General features: G+C 47.6%; 1 protein-coding gene across 2 annotated transcripts in view; it reads left to right on the top strand.

Annotated features, from left to right (window-relative positions):
- The window catches only part of TNFAIP8L1 (TNF alpha induced protein 8 like 1), a 55,306-nt gene that overhangs the window by 7,039 nt on the left and 31,909 nt on the right, over window positions 1-16,358 (top strand). Inside the window, exon 1 of one of the 2 annotated variants that reach the window (XM_033953623.1) lies at window positions 1,569-1,754. The exons of the other annotated variant lie outside the window; for it this stretch is intronic. The gene's annotated coding sequence lies outside the window, so the exon portion shown is untranslated. Of the gene's footprint in view, window positions 1-1,568; window positions 1,755-16,358 lie in introns of those variants that run through there. 2 annotated transcript variants of the gene reach the window in all.

The raw sequence follows: 16,358 nt of genomic DNA, 5'->3' as shown, positions 1-16,358 counted from the left end.
TTGCGTCGGCGGTGGTTGGGGGGGGTTTGAAAAGCCAACTTGCCTGTTTTATTGTAAACTACCGTCCGGGTTCGGCCGCTGCGGCCTGCAGCCGCCGACAGCCACCACGGCCGACATCCGCCTCGGGCCGCCGACAGCCGCCGCGGCCGACATCCGCCTCGGGGGGGAGGGAGAGAGAGAGCTTCGCGTGCATGTGCACTCCTACCTGCGGTGCCCTACAGCTCACAGAAAACGGGCGCACGCAGGTGGGAGTGCGCATGCGCGGCTTAGAGTTTTATTATATTAGATGTGTTGCAAAAAAAAACATTTGCTCCGTTTAGTGTGCCGAAGCTAAAAATAGTTTGAGAGACACTGGTCTAATGACCTGTTTTATTCATTCATTCATTCATTTATTTATTCATTTATAGTATTTATATACCGCTTACAGCCTAAGCGGTTTTGCATTCAGGTACCCGCGCATTTTCCCTATCTGTCCTGGCAGGATCACATATGTAATCTGCGCTTTAACTTGGGGCTTCTTTTACAAAGGCGTGCTAGGGCCTTAACGTGCGGAATAGCGCACGCTAAATTGCCGCATGCGCTAGCCGCTACCGCCTCCTTTTGAGCAGGCGGTAGATTCTCAGCTAGCGCGCGCTAATCCAGTGCGCGCATAAAAAAACGCTAGCGCACCTTTGTAAAATGAGCCCTTTAGCGTTTACTTTATAGTCTTGCCCTCCATGTTCAGATTCTCCTCGTCCCAAAAAATACTATTCATTGTGGCTCATGATCCTAGAATAAAACTGTGGTTACAATTAGGAAATGCTGCCAGTCGCATCACCAGGGGGAAAGATAAAACAAAAACAAAGATGATTTAACTGATCAGTTCTGGAAATAAAATAGCTTTCCTACTGAAGTGCAATTGGAGCAAAATTTAGGCTATTCCAGAAGTCTGGTACAGTAACGTCTCTCTATATGTCTCTAGCAGGTTCGTCAAGGTGAAACTAGTGGTTTTGGTTGACCTTCCTTGGCAGACTCCAAACTGGTTTTCAATGATCTTTTAGTTCATGCCCTTTCCTCTATCACAGCTTCATCTTCCACCTCATTAGTATTCTTTAATGATCGCAAATCTGCGTATCTCCCTTTCTCTTGAAGACTGGGACTAGCACACTCTCTCTCCACTCGCTTGGCATTTTTGCTTTCCTTACAACTTATTGGCTCGAAGGCTATGCTCCCTCTAAGCTGAGCATGTGAGCAGTTGCTCATACATTCTAGGAGTTTTTTTCACAGATTTGACATGGCTGCCCACAAAAATACTTGCAAATCTGAAAAAATTGTTGGTTTGTAGAACTTGTCGCTCACATGAAAAAAAAATTTGCACACGCCAAGCCGATCCTTAGAGTAGTGTGTCACAAACTTTTTTTTTTTTACCACGGCACATTAAACTCCGGGCCACATCTAGAGGGCCTCCGAGCATGCGCGGACATCATCCGAGGATGTCGGACGCATGTGTGTGATGTCATCAACGTCAATGTCCGCACATGCTCAGAGGCCCTCCAGATGCAGCCCTGAGCTCGGGGGGCCTTCCAAAACCCAGACAAACTGCCGGGTTTTGGAAATCCCTCCATCAGGTAACCCTGAAATTCCAGTACACCGGGGAGCAGAGAAGAGGAGAGGCGCCAGTGCTGGCAATGACAGACATGTATACGGTCTATCTCTCACGGGCACATCTGGAATCTTTCCCCAGCACACAGTTTGTGGACCAAGCAGGGCTTAATGTAAGCCCAGGAAGGGGCCTGTGATGGGTCTAAGAGGGGAACGACTCGAATATAAACTGAGACCCCCATTTTTGGGCCATTTTTTTGCCCCAAAATCTAGGTTTATATTCAAGTATATTCCTATACAATAAGTGCCAATATTCAGCACTTAACCACCTAAGCTCTGGCACACTAAACAGAGCTAATGTTAATCACGGCACATTATAATTGAAATTATAAAATTGCAAAAACCAACCAAAAATTAACTTTGAGAGTTATTTATTTAAAGTTCCTTAAGCTATGTATGGTTAATTGTAACCGGTGAAACTAAAGTAGATAGATAGAATAGAATTGCCAATCAGCGTGATGAATGAGCTTGGCTTTTGAGTGCAAATTAACTCAAAATGCGGCTCTTTGGTCGACAAGCAAACACGCATTTCATCATCCACCATCTGCAGTCCTTCTCTTTTTTTCAATTTAATATCTGTCAGAGCTGAAAATCCCAAGTTCACAAAGATAAGAAGATCCAAATGGTAACAGAACCTTTATTGCTTTGTTGCTCAAGTTAGGATAACTACTGCATAAAAAATAAAATTACTTGCCATTAGTTTTCAAGGACCAATTGCGTCAAAGAATGATGCTTGTCTGGATGGAAGTATCCTTGCGCACAAAGACTCTTACGTACGCGATGTACATGTCATCTATTTTAGTGTATTAATCTGAAAGGAATTTTAAAAAAATAAAGTAAAATTCTGAACATGGCACACCCACATTCTCTTCAGGGCACACCACTGTTCTGTGGCACACAGCTTAAGAGACATTGACCTAAGTTAAACAACCATATCGGTCTGTATAAAAGTCAGTCCTATCTTTATGTGGTATTGCTTAGACCAGTGTTTCTCAAAAATGCGATACGTGTACCATTGGGGGTACATAGGCCGCCTGTTGAGGGTACATGACCTGGCCGCCGCCAAGGATCCCTCCTTGCCTCCCACCAGGGATCCCTGTCATCCCCCCGCTGAAGCCGCCGCCACTGCCTGCTGGCACGCTGCACCATCCCCCACCCTCGTAGCCGACCCTGACAGCAAGCTGGAGCTGACACGCTCCATCCCCAACATAGCAGCAACTCCACGCAGGGACGGGCCACGATTGAGCGTGCAGTGACTGACAGCCCACAGGCCTACCTCCCCTCCACCCACCCCCTCCCCGACATCAATTCTGACATTGGAGAGGCCAGTCGATCACATCTTCTGTGGACGGGTCGGCTTCAGGGGAGGAGGGGAGAAGGGAGCATGAACTCGACACATAGGGGTACTAACTTGAGACATAGGAAGGAGGGAATAGAAAGGGAGAATTGATGGGTATGAGTGTGTGAGTGAGAGATGGTGCACATTGGGAAAGGAAGAAAGGAAAATTTGGGCATAGAGAGAGGAGTGAGGTAGAGATGCTTGTGGAATAGAAGGATGAGAGGGAGAAATGTAGGATATAGTGGTGGAGAGGGCAGATTGAAGAGGATGCAAGGGACAGAATGTTGGACAGAGTGATGGAGGGAGAAATATGGCATTGTGCTGGAGAGGGGTGATAGAAGGAGAATTGAGCATGGGGCTGGTGGGCAGTGGTGGAAAATGCTGCACATGATCCGGGGGATGAGAAAGGGAGAAATGTTGGCTTTGGCAGTAGAGGGGGTGGGAGAGATGCCTGGATCTCTCAAGACAGATGAACAGAGAGAGAGGGAGACATATTGCCAATAGGGGTGGAGGAGAGAGGAAGAAAAGTTAGACTCATGGAGGGACAGAGAGAGAGATGTTGGTTGGGGAAGGGAATGGTGAGGAAGCATGCAGGAGGCAGAAAGAAAGAAATATTGGAAATGCAACCAGAGACTCATGAAATCACCAGACAACAAAGGTAGGGAAAATAATTTTATTTTCAATTTAGTGATCAAAATGTGTCAGTTTTGTGAATTTATATCTGTTGTCTATATTTTGCTCTATATTTGTCTATTTTTCTATAGTTGTTACTGATTGCAGATTTTAAAGTCATCTACCTTGACCTCTTTGAAAAAAAAAAACCCGGAATATAAATGATGATTAACATTTTCTCTGCCTACAGTGTGCTTTGTGGGTTTTTTTTAATTTTGTGGTTACCATTATGTATTAATGACATTATATTGTGTGTATATGAAAAATGGATGGAAGAAATTGCATTACAATTAGTACTATTATGGGGGTGGGGTCTGGGGCGGTGTCTGGGCGGGAGTACTCGGTTGGTATTTGTTAGGTTTAGGGGATACTTGGCTTGAAGAAGTGCTGAATATTGCAGTTAACCACATAAGAAATGGGCACCTCCATAAACCCAGTTATTAAATGCTGGTGCCTGGCATCGAATATTTGGGACTAACACCGGTGGTGGTCTAAAAAAAACGCTCACTGCCACCGGCTGAATAACTTATCTACCCCTAAATATTTAATCTGTTTTTGTCTAAAATGTTTTCTTGCAACATTTATCGCTGTAAACCTGATTACTGTATAATAAGCGCCACAAATCTATCCTGCTAAGTCTAGCCCTATCATTCCTTGTCCTGCTCAGAGGAGAATCAGAAACTGCAGGTTAACAGTAAATTAAAATGTTAAGCCAATGATCTATAAATAGGAGCTTTATACAGAAATCTAGTTTGCGCTTGCTGAGGTAAAAGCACCATGGTTCTTTAATAGACGCTGTGCCTGGATCTAGAGAAATAGGCTTAAAGGCCCTGCAGTGATCTTTGTACTTCTCTATGTAAAGTGTCTTTTTATAAAGGTGCGCTAACCAATGTACAGACGTGGGCAAACTACGGCCCACGGGCCATATCCAGCCTGCCGAATTTGTGTACCGTGTTTTTCACTCCATAAGACGCACTGGTGGTCTAGTGTGTATCGGCAGGAGCGAGTTTTCTGCCTCCTGCCTGGACCCGTGCCACGTCCTGAATGGCTGCCATCGGTTCTCGTGAGACTTGTGAGAACTGACAGCAGCCATTCAGGAAGCGGCGCAGACCCAGGCAGGAGCATAGAACGTTCGCTCCTGCCAATACACGCTGGACCACCAGGTTATAAGGGGGATTAAAAAGGTACGACAGGGCAGGGGGAGGTATGTTTTAAGGTGGAGGAGTAGCTCTCTATGTAAAGATCAATATCCAAGCGACCGAAATGCAAGGGACCTGGGGAGAGGAAGAAGCGATATGGATTGCTCTGAAAAGAGAAGATGGAACTTCTATCTACGTGGGTGTAGTCTACAGACCTCCGACTCAATCGCAGCAAATTGATAAGGATCTGATTGTGGATATCCAAAAGTTTGGAAGGAAAGAGGAGGTTCTGCTGTTGGGAGATTTCAACATGCCGGATGCGGACTGGAATGTTCCGTCTGCGGAATCGGAAAGAAGTAGGGAGATTGTGGATGCCTTTCAAGAGGCTCTGCTCAGACAAATGGTGACGGAACCCACAAGGGAAAAAGCGATATTGGATCTGGTCCTCACAAATGGATTGAGTATCTCTAATGTTCGAGTGGGTGCTCACCTGGGTAGTAGCGATCATCAAACGGTTTGGTTTGATATAACGGCTAAAGTGGAGAGCGGCCGCACGATACTTAAAGTCCTAGATTTCAAACGTACGGACTTTAATGCAATGGGAAAGTACCTGAAGAAAGAGCTGTTAGGATGGGAGGACATAAGAGAAGTGGAAAGACAGTGGTCTAAGCTGAAAGGAGCGATAAAAATGGCTACGGACCTTTATGTGAAGAAAATCAATAAAAACAAGAGAAAAAGGAAGCCGATATGGTTCTCCAACCTAGTGGCTGAGAAAATAAAGGCGAAAGAGTTGGCGTTCATGAAATATAAAAAAACCCAAGAAGAGGAGAGCAGAAAGGACTACAGGGTGAAATTGAAAGAAGCCAAGAGAGAAATACGTTTGGCGAAGGCACAGGCGGAAGAACAAATGGCTAAAAATGTAAAAAAGGGAGATAAAATTTTTTCAGATATATTAGTGAAAGGAGGAAGATAAAAAATGGAATTGCTAGGCTAAAAGATGCTGGGAACAAATATGTGGAGAGTGATGAGGAGAAAGCAAATGTGCTAAACAAATACTTCTGTTCTGTGTTCACAGAAGAAAATCCTGGAGAAGGACCGAGATTGTCCGGCAAAGTTACACGAGAAAATGGAGTAGATTCTGCGCCGTTCACGGAGGAGGGTGTTTATGAGCAACTTGAAAAACTGAAGGTGGACAAAGCGATGGGACCAGACGGGATCCATCCCAGGATACTAAGGGAACTCAGAGAGGTTCTGGCGAGTCCTATTAAAGACTTGTTCAACAAATCTCTGGAGATGGGAGTGATTCCTGGGGATTGGAGGAGAGCGGATGTGGTCCCTATTCATAAAAGTGGTCACAAGGATGAAGCAGGAAACTACAGGCCGGTGAGCCTCACTTCAGTTGTTGGAAAAATAATGGAAGTGTTGCTGAAAGAAAGGATAGTATATTTTCTTGAATCTAATGGGTTACAGGATCCGAGGCAACATGGCTTTACAAAAGGTAAATCGTGCCAAATGAACCTGATTGAATTTTTTGATTGGGTGACCAGAGAGCTGGATCGAGGACATATGCTAGATGTAATTTACTTGGATTTCAGCAAAGCCTTTGATACAGTTCCTCATAGGAGGCTGTTGAACAAACTTGAGGGGCTGAAGTTAGGACCCAAAGTGGTGAACTGGGTCAGAAACTGGCTGTCGGACAGACGCCAGAGGGTGGTGGTTAATGGAAGTCGCTCGAAGGAAGGAAAGGTGACTAGTGGAGTCCCTCAGGGTTCGGTGCTGGGGCCAATCCTGTTCAATATGTATGTAAGTGACATTGCTGAAGGGTTAGAAGGAAAAGTGTGCCTTTTTGCAGATGATACCAAGATTTGTAACAGAGTAGACACCGTAGAGGGAGTGGAAAATATGAAAAAGGATCTGCAAAAGTTAGAGGAATGGTCTAATGCCTGGCAACTAAAATTCAATGCAAAGAAATGCAGAGTAATGCATTTGGGGATTAATAATAGGAAGGAACCGTATATGCTGGGAGGAGAGAAGCTGATATGCACGGACGGGGAGAGGGACCTTGGGGTGATAGTGTCCGAAGATCTAAAGGCGAAAAAAACAGTGTGACAAGGCAGTGGCTGCTGCCAGAAGGATTCTGGGCTGTATAAAGAGAGGCGTAGTCAGTAGAAGGAAGAAGGTGTTGATGCCCCTGTATAGGTCATTGGTGAGGCCCCACTTGGAGTATTGTGTTCAGTTTTGGAGACCGTATCTGGCGAAAGACGTAAGAAGACTTGAGGCGGTCCAGAGGAGGGCGACGAAAATGATAGGAGGCTTGCGCCAGAAGACGTATGAGGAGAGACTGGAAGCCCTGAATATGTATACCCTAGAGGAAAGGAGAGACAGGGGAGATATGATTCAGACGTTCAAATACTTAAAGGGTATTAACGTAGAACAAAATCTTTTCCAGAGAAAGGAAAATGGTAAAACCAGGGGACATAATTTGAGGTTGAGGGGTGGTAGATTCAGGGGCAATGTTAGGAAATTCTACTTTACGGAGAGGGTGGTGGATGCCTGGAATGCGCTCCCGAGAGAGGTGGTGGAGAGTAAAACTGTGACTGAGTTCAAAGAAGCGTGGGATGAACACAGAAGATTTAGAATCAGAAAATAATATTAAAGATTGAACTAGGCCAGTTACTGGGCAGACTTGTACGGTCTGTGTCTGTGCATGGCCGTTTGGAGGAGGATGGGCAGGGGAGGGCTTCAATGGCTGGGAGGGTGTAGATGGGCTGGAGTAAGTCTTAACAGAGATTTCGGCAGTTGGAACCCAAGCACAGTACCGGGAAAAGCTTTGGATTCTCGCCCAGAAATAGCTAAGAAGAAAAAAAAAAAAAAAAATATTTTTAAATTGAATCAGGTTGGGCAGACTGGATGGACCATTCGGGTCTTTATCTGCCGTCATCTACTATGTTACTATGTTACTATGTTAAAAAGGTACTGGCAGGGTGGATTTTAAAAGGTCCGGCCCCTCTGTCAAATTTAAGAACTTATTGTGGCTCACGAGTCAAAAAGTTTGCCCACCCCTGTGCTAAGACATCCATAGGAATATAATTAATGTCTTAGCATTTAGCATGCACTAAATCGGTTAGCGCACCTTAATAAAAGGACCCCTAAAAGCTGTACAGAGTCAAGACAGCAATGAATCCAGTCATTACTCATTGCGATCGTTCGGCTGCAAAATTCCATGATAGACTTTTGAGCTATTTACTCGGCACCGAGTACATACCTATAGTTTAATTTAAAAAACAACAACCACACATACAAGAATCATTTGGTCCAAGTAAGCCAAGTGAGTGTGTTAACAGGATGACAGGCGACTAGCCGGCGTCAGGGAGGAGATGGAGGGAAGGAAGGAAGTTTGGCCTCGCTCTGTAGTAGCTCACTGCATTACTTCTTTTCCTCCATGATCATCCTTAAACTGTGGCTCCATCAAGCATGACCTAATTTACATAGTGCGAAAAACTCCCTCACTTCTTACCATCCCTCCCCCAGCAGGTAGGGTGTGGGAGTGGGTTAATTGGAAACAGTTGTTCTTTTCGATCCCCTGCATATCGGTATAAGAGCGTGTGATGCAGTAATCAGAGACTGGACATAACCAGCCTGGCAATTAGTATGATATTTTCAAACTGCAGAACCTAGTCATATGTGCATTGAAGTCATAATTTGCAGCACAGGAGCTTATCACAATTAGATGGAACTTACTTGAACATTTTACAAATAAAAATGCAGTCATATCTGGGGTGGGGTGGGGCATGGCAAGAGTTGCTTTTGTGTCCCAGTATGCTAAAGTGATTTGGGGAAGAGAGGAAGGTGAAATGTAGTTGAAATACTGGAGGTATCTGCATTTTGAGAGAAATGTTGGCATTTGTATTGTCCACAGAGGGGTTTGATCCTTCTGAAAGATGTTTAACTGTTTTAAAAATATTACTAACATAAAGAGGATTATCCCAGGACAAGCAGGCAGCATATTCTTGACTGATGGGTGACGGCACCGACGGAGCCCCGGTACGGACACTTTTAGAGTGATTGCACTCTAAGAACTTGGAAAGTTCTAGAGACCGCACCGCGCATGCGCGAGTGCCTTCCCGCCCGACCCCGACGCGCGGTCCCTCAGTTTCTTAGTTTCCGCGGAGCTAAGAAGTCGCATTTTCAACGGCTGTTGAAAAATTTTTCATTCGCCTTCCCGCTCGCGTAAACTTTTTCGGGTTTTTTTTGCCCTTCCTTTTTTCTTTCTTTTGTAAAAAAAAAAAAAAAAAAATCTCTTATTTTTTTCGAGTTTTCTTGTTTTGCCCCGGCGGGGCCTACTGCCATCATCGAGACCTCGGCCTTCGATTTGGCAGAAGCCGTTTTCCCGTTCATGCCCCCTCAGCCCGGGTTCAAGAAGTGCCAGCGGTGTGCACGGCCTATTTCCCTCACAGACCCACACAACTGGTGCCTTCAGTGTCTGGGTCCGGAACATCAGGCCTCTACCTGCACCCGCTGTGCCACTTTGAAAAAGCGGACTCTCAAAAATCGAGAAATACAGCAGAGACTGCTTTTCGGCACCGACATGTCCGACCCCACGTCTTCGGCGCCGGTCTCGGTACCTCTTTCGTCGGCACCCACCTCATCGACGCCACGCGATACCGCGTCGGCGTCGCAGCATGCAGGTAAGCCGGCTAAGAAGCCTTCCCCGCTGGAACGTCCTCCGGTCTCCATTGCAGAGAGTCCAATCCTGCCGACCGTGAGGCGCCAGCGGAAGCGCTCCGCCCCTATTGAGGTGAGTCCCTCGACATCGGGCTCCTCATCTCCGGGGCGTAGAGCGGCACCGCAGGTACCGCAGAAGAAAAAAGCGGTACCGGTGCCCTCCCTCGATGATCGCATTGCGGCCATCTTACAGGTGCAGCTGAAGGAACAGCTCAAACAACTCCTTCCAGCTCTCCTGACACCGAGCCCTCCGGTGTCGGTCCCCACTGGGCAACCGGTACCGATTGTGGAACAGTCTGTATTGTCACCATCCACTCCTTCGGTACCGGTACACTTGGCCTCATCGGCGTCGATGCCTGTCCTCGCACCGGAGCCCAGGTCTCATCACCAATCGGTACAGACTTCGGCTCCGGTGCAACCGATAACATCTCCCGGTACCGCGTCGATGAGGTCGGGTAAGTCGGTACGCAAGACCCGACACCAGGAACCATCCACCCCTGAGTCTCGGGACCGTGGTCCCCATATTCGAGACCCTGATCTGTGGGGCGACTCTGAAGAACCTTTTCTGTCAGAAGGGGAGTGTTCGTCAGAGGAGGACGAGCCTGTTCTTCAGGATACTTCCTCCAAACCTGATTCCACCTCTTTCTCTTCTTTTTTAAGAGATATGTGTGAATCTCTTTCCATTCCTTTGGAGGCTGAGTCTAAAAAGTCCAAAGCTTTTCTAGACGCCCTTGATTTTGACCAGCCTCCAAAGGAATTCTTGAAACTCCCTTTGCATGACATCCTGAGGGAAACCTTTTACAAGAATTTGGAGACTCCTCTTACTGTTCCGGGAGCCCCCCGCAAATTGAATTCCCTGTATAAAGTGATCCCTATTCCTGGGTTCGATAAACCACAGCTCCCTCATGAGTCTCTCCTTGTAGAATCCACCCTCAAGAAGTCCTTAGGAGCTAGTGTCTATGCCTCTGTTCCTCCTGGCAGAGAGGGAAAAGCCATGGACAAATTTGGTAAGCGACTTTACCAGAATGCGATGCTTGCTAATCGTTCTGGTAACTATGCTTTTCATTTTTCTTTTTACTTAAAGCATCTCCTTACCACCATGGCTTCCTTTGAGCAGTACCTTCCTGTGGGGAATCGTGAGGCTTTCCATCAATGCTCCTCGTCTCTCTTCCAGCTCAGAAAATTCATGGTAAGGTCTATATATGACACCTTTGAGCTTACCTCTAGAGCAACAGCCATGTCTGTAGCCATGCGACGTTTGGCCTGGCTCAGAGTCTCCGAGCTTGATGTTAATCATCAAGACCGGTTGGCTAATGCCCCATGTTTAGGGGATGAGCTGTTCGGAGAATCTATGGACTCGACGACTCAGAAGCTCTCGGCTCATGAAACCCGCTGGGATACCCTTCTTAAGACCAAGAAGAAACCCCCACCTCCACGGCCATTTAGACAACAATCGGCCTATCAGCGGCGTTTTGTGGCTCGCCCCTTGCAGCCATCCACTCAGCAACCTCGGAGGCAGCGTCAACAACAGAGGCAAACGCCTAGACCTCAGCAGCAACAACCAGCCAAGCAGCCTCCTCAGCAAAAATCGACTCAGCCCTTTTGACTTAGTCCTCGAGGGCATAGCCAGCGTTCATACATCTCCTCTCCTCCCTCAACCGATAGGAGGACGACTCTCTTTCTTTCTCAGCCGGTGGGAAGTCATCACGTCGGACCAATGGGTCCTCAACATCATCCGACACGGCTACTCTCTCAACTTTCACACCCTTCCAGGCCAAAGTCTACCAAAAGAGTCTGCTTTGCACACTCCTCAATCTGCCCTTCTTCGTCAGGAGGTTCAATCCCTCCTCCTTCTGAACGCCATAGAGGAAGTTCCTCTAGACCAAAGGGGGCAGGGATTCTACTCCCGTTATTTTCTAGTTCCCAAAAAAACAGGGGACCTAAGACCAATTCTAGATCTGCGAGACCTCAACAAATGCTTGGTCAAAGAAAAATTCAAGATGCTATCTCTAGCAACACTTTATCCTCTCCTCGATCACAACGACTGGCTATGCTCTCTCGATCTCAAAGAGGCCTACACTCACATTCCAATCAACCCGGCCTCCAGACAGTACCTTCGCTTCATGATCAATCACTGTCATTACCAATACAGAGTGCTCCCCTTCGGTCTTGCCTCCTCTCCAAGAGTGTTCACAAAATGTCTGGTGGTGGTGGCAGCGTTTCTGCGCTCCCACCACCTTCAGGTTTTTCCCTACCTGGACGACTGGTTGATCAAGGCCATTTCATCTCAAGCTGTTCTTCTGGCCACCAACCAGACCATCTTTTTTCTACAACTTCTAGGGTTCGAAATCAATGTACCCAAGTCTCACCTTCTTCCTACACAGAGACTTCAATTCATTGGAGCGGTGTTGGACACTGTCCAGATGAGAGCCTTCTTGCCGGACAACCGTCTTCACAACCTCCAATCGCTCTGTCAGCAGGTGCTGCCCCAGCACTCCATTTCTGCAAAGCAGATGATGATTCTCTTGGGTCACATGGCCTCCACAGTTCATGTCACACCTCTGGCTCGTCTTCACCTGCGCACTCCTCAATGGACCCTGGCTCTACAGTGGTCTCAGGCGACAGACTCTTGCTCACGACACATATCTGTGACATCGTCTCTTCGTCAGTCTCTGCAATGGTGGTTGACATCCTCAAATCTCTCCAGGGGCCTTCTGTTCCATCTGCCTCCTCATCAACTGGTCATCACCACCAACGCCTCCCCTTATGCATGGGGAGCCCATTTGAACGAGTATCAAACTCAAGGCGTTTGGACTCTTCAGGAAAAGAAGCATCACATCAATTTCCTAGAACTCAGGGCAATGTTCTATGCCCTCAAGGCCTTCCAACACCTTCTGTTTCCTCAAGTCCTGCTGCTCTGCACAGACAACCAGGTAGCCATGTACTACATCAACAAACAGGGTGGAACAGGCTCTCGCCTCTTATGCCAGGAAGCTCAAAGAATCTGGTCCTGGGCATCCACTCGCCGCTTATTCCTGAAGGCGATTTATATTCAAGGAGAACAGAATTACCTAGCGGACAAGCTCAGCAGAGTTCTCTAACCCCACGAATGGACTCTCGACCCATCGACTCTACAGTCCATCTTTGCTCAATGGGGCACTCCTCAAGTGGACCTCTTTGCAGCTCCTCACAATCATCAGTTGCCCCAATTCTGCTCCAGACTTTACTCTCCCCACCGTCTAGCAGCGGATGCTTTTCTTCTGGATTGGTCCAATCTGTTCCTCTATGCTTTCCCTCCTCTACCTCTCATGCTTCGGACCTTGTTCAAACTAAAGAGGGACCGGGCCACCATGATCCTGATTGCTCCACGATGGCCCAGGCAGCATTGGTTCTCCCTTCTACTTCAACTCAGTTCCAGGGATCCATTTCTACTTCCACTGTTTCCCTCTCTGCTTACGCAGAATCAGGAAACCCTTCTCCATCCCAACCTGCAGTCCCTACACCTGACAGCTTGGTATCTCTCGGGCTGACTTCAACTGATCTTATTCTATCTCAGCCTGTTCGCTCCATTCTGGACGCCTCCAGGAAGCCAGCCACTCTACAATGTTACCATCAAAAGTGGACAAGGTTTTCTTCTTGGTGTCTCCTTCATCATCATGACCCCAAGTCTCTTGCAGTGGAGACTCTTTTGGATTATCTGCTGTCTCTGTCTAACTCTGGTCTTAAATCTACTTCCGTCAGAGTCCATCTCAGTGCCATTACGGCCTTTCATGAGCCGGTCCAGGGGAAACTCCTTTCAGCTCATCCCCTAGTCTCCAGATTCATGCGAGGTCTTTTCAATATGAAACCACCTCTCAGAGCACCTCCTGTGATCTGGGATCTGAACGTGGTTCTCTCCACCTTGATGAAGCCTCCATTTGAACCCTTGGCTACTGCCTCTTTCAAATTTCTCACTTGGAAGGTACTTTTTCTTATTGCTCTCACCTCTGCCAGGAGGGTCAGTGAGCTCCATGCACTAGTTTCTGACCCACCTTTCACAGTCTTTCATCATGACAAGGTGGTTCTACGTACACATCCAAAGTTTCTCCCTAAGGTTGTCTCTGAGTTCCATCTCAACCAATCTATTGTACTGCCTGTTTTTTTTCCCAAACCTCACTCCCATGCCGGAGAACAGGCTCTTCATACTTTGGACTGTAAGCGGGCTTTAGCTTACTATTTAGACCGTACTAAGCCCCACAGATCATCTCCCCAACTTTTTCTGTCCTTTGATCCGAATAAATTGGGACGTCCTGTTTCTAAGCGTACGCTATCTAATTGGCTTGCGGCTTGCATTTCATTCTGCTATGCTCAGTCGGGACTGACACTGGAAGGTTCTGTCACGGCCCATAGAGTTAGAGCTATGGCAGCATCTGTAGCTTTCCTCCGTTCCACGCCTATTGAGGAAATCTGCAAAGCTGCTACGTGGTCCTCAGTCCATACTTTTACATCTCATTATTGTCTGGATGCTTTCTCCAGACGGGATGGACACTTCGGCCAATCTGTTTTACAAAATTTGTTTTCCTAATGGCCAACCTTCCCTCCATCCCTCTTTTTGTTAGCTTGGAGGTCACCCATCAGTCAAGAATATGCTGCCTGCTTGTCCTGGGATAAAGCACAGTTACTTACCGTAACAGGTGTTATCCAGGGACAGCAGGCAGATATTCTTGCATCCCACCCACCTCCCCGGGTTGGCTTCTTAGCTGGCTTATCTTAACTGAGGGACCGCGCGTCGGGGTCGGGCGGGAAGGCACTCGCGCATGCGCGGTGCGGTCTCTAGAACTTTCCAAGTTCTTAGAGTGCAATCACTCTAAAAGTGTCCGCACTGGGGCTCCGTCGGTGCCATCACCCATCAGTCAAGAATATCTGCCTGCTGTCCCTGGATAACACCTGTTACGGTAAGTAACTGTGCTATATGTGTCTTGCCTTTGTTTTTTTTTTTGTAAATTATCTTTATTGACAACTGCAAAGGAACACACAACCACGAGTGAAACATCAGAAAGCAGAGCATCCAAAAACAGTACAGGATATCAGAACAACAAAAATCGCAGTACAAAAATCCCATGTGTGGGTTCCCCTCACAATTGACATTTTAAAATACCAAACCCCACCACACAAACACATGCCAATCCCATTCACGCAACCCAGACCACAACAATCATTCCCCACACATACCACTAGACAGCCAAACATCCAAGCAACCCAATCCTCCCCCCCTACATCCACACCGGTGCAGCCACCCGAGAAAGAACAAAAACAAAAACAGAAGCAAAAGCAAAAACAGGAAGACAGAGAGAGAAAGCGTAACCCCCCCCCACTAGGAACCAAATCAAGAAGAGGAAGACATGCCCTCCGACTCCAAACCGGAGCAGAGCTGTAACACCCTCTGCCACAGCTCCCGATAGCAGCGGTGAATCAAACTCCCAGCCTTAGGAAGACGCTGAAGCTCATAGCGCCCCACCATAGCCAACCGAGCCAGCCAGTGCGGAAAGGATGCAACAGACTCGTCCACCCAATGCTGCAACAGGAGCTTTTTTACTACCAAGACAGCCATGTAAAGAACCCTGCGTTGAGGGAGCGTGAGCCCCCCCTCAATCAATTCACGCTGATCCCCCAAGAGCAGAAACCCATAAGACCATGGTATAGCTCGGTGTAGAAGGCGCTCCAAAAAGGGGAGAACCTGCAGCCAGATAGCAGAAGAAGGGCACTCCAAAAAGTGGTGAGTTAAGGTACCCACGAAACGCTTACATTTACCACAAACTGCGTCCTCCCAAAGGCCCATACGAGCTCCCTGAGCCCGAGATAAATAAGCCCGATGCAAAATTTTAAATTGCATTTCCCTAAAGTCCGTAGAACCCCCCATGGCGTGCACGGTGGCAAAGAGATCAAGAAAGGCCTTACGGTCCAAGGCAATACCGAGCTCCGATTGCCACCGGGAGGCCAAACGGTCAATAGATCCCAAATCCGAGGCGGCCTTCAGAATCCGATACCAAGTAGCCAATTTGTTGGAAGCTGGAGAGACCTGAAAAAACTGAACATCCAAGGGACCACTGAGCCAAGCATCCCCCCAGCGGCGGTTAAGAGAAAAGTAATAATGCCGGGCCTGGAGATAAGCCCAGAAGTGAGTCCGAGGCAAGTGCCAGTGGGTCTGCAGCTGTTCAAAAGAAGGAAACCGCCCCCCCCCCCCACGGAGACAATATCATGAAGTGTTCTTCCCCCTCTCTGCTCCCACTGCCGGAACCAAGCGTGTCCCACTCCAGGCGGGAAGTCGGAGTTCCCATATAACTGCAACAAAAGAGATGCAGCCGGAGATTTCCCCTGCCGCCGTCTCCACCACCGCCACGCCCGCCTCATAGGCAAGAGATATGCAAACTTAGCCCCCCCTCCCGGGATAACCGACAATGGGATATGCAAAAGAGACAAGACCGAATGAGGGGCACACCACGCCTCCACCCAACTCTGGGAAGAGAATTTATAACACCCCGACCATCCTTCATGAATAAAGCGGAACAAAGCGGCCACATTATAATAGCGAAGATCAGGAAGGTTTAAACCACCCCTATATTTATCCAAGGCCAAGGTAGCAGAGCTAATCCGGGCCCGCTTATGACGCCAAACAAAAGAGGAGATAAGCGAACGAAACAGACGCACCTCCTTAGCATTAACCCAGAGCGGTATAGCCTGCAACGGATACAAAATCTTGGGAAGGAGGACCATCTTAGTCAAAGCCACACGACCCCAAACCCCCAGGGGAAGTTCTCTCCATTTCTCACACAAACGCCGAATCTCCTCCAAATGACGGAGCA

The sequence above is a fragment of the Geotrypetes seraphini genome, chromosome 8 (assembly GCF_902459505.1).
Source record: "Geotrypetes seraphini chromosome 8, aGeoSer1.1, whole genome shotgun sequence".
NCBI classification, from domain to species: domain Eukaryota; kingdom Metazoa; phylum Chordata; class Amphibia; order Gymnophiona; family Dermophiidae; genus Geotrypetes; species Geotrypetes seraphini.
This window is presented reverse-complemented; position numbering and strand designations above follow the sequence as displayed.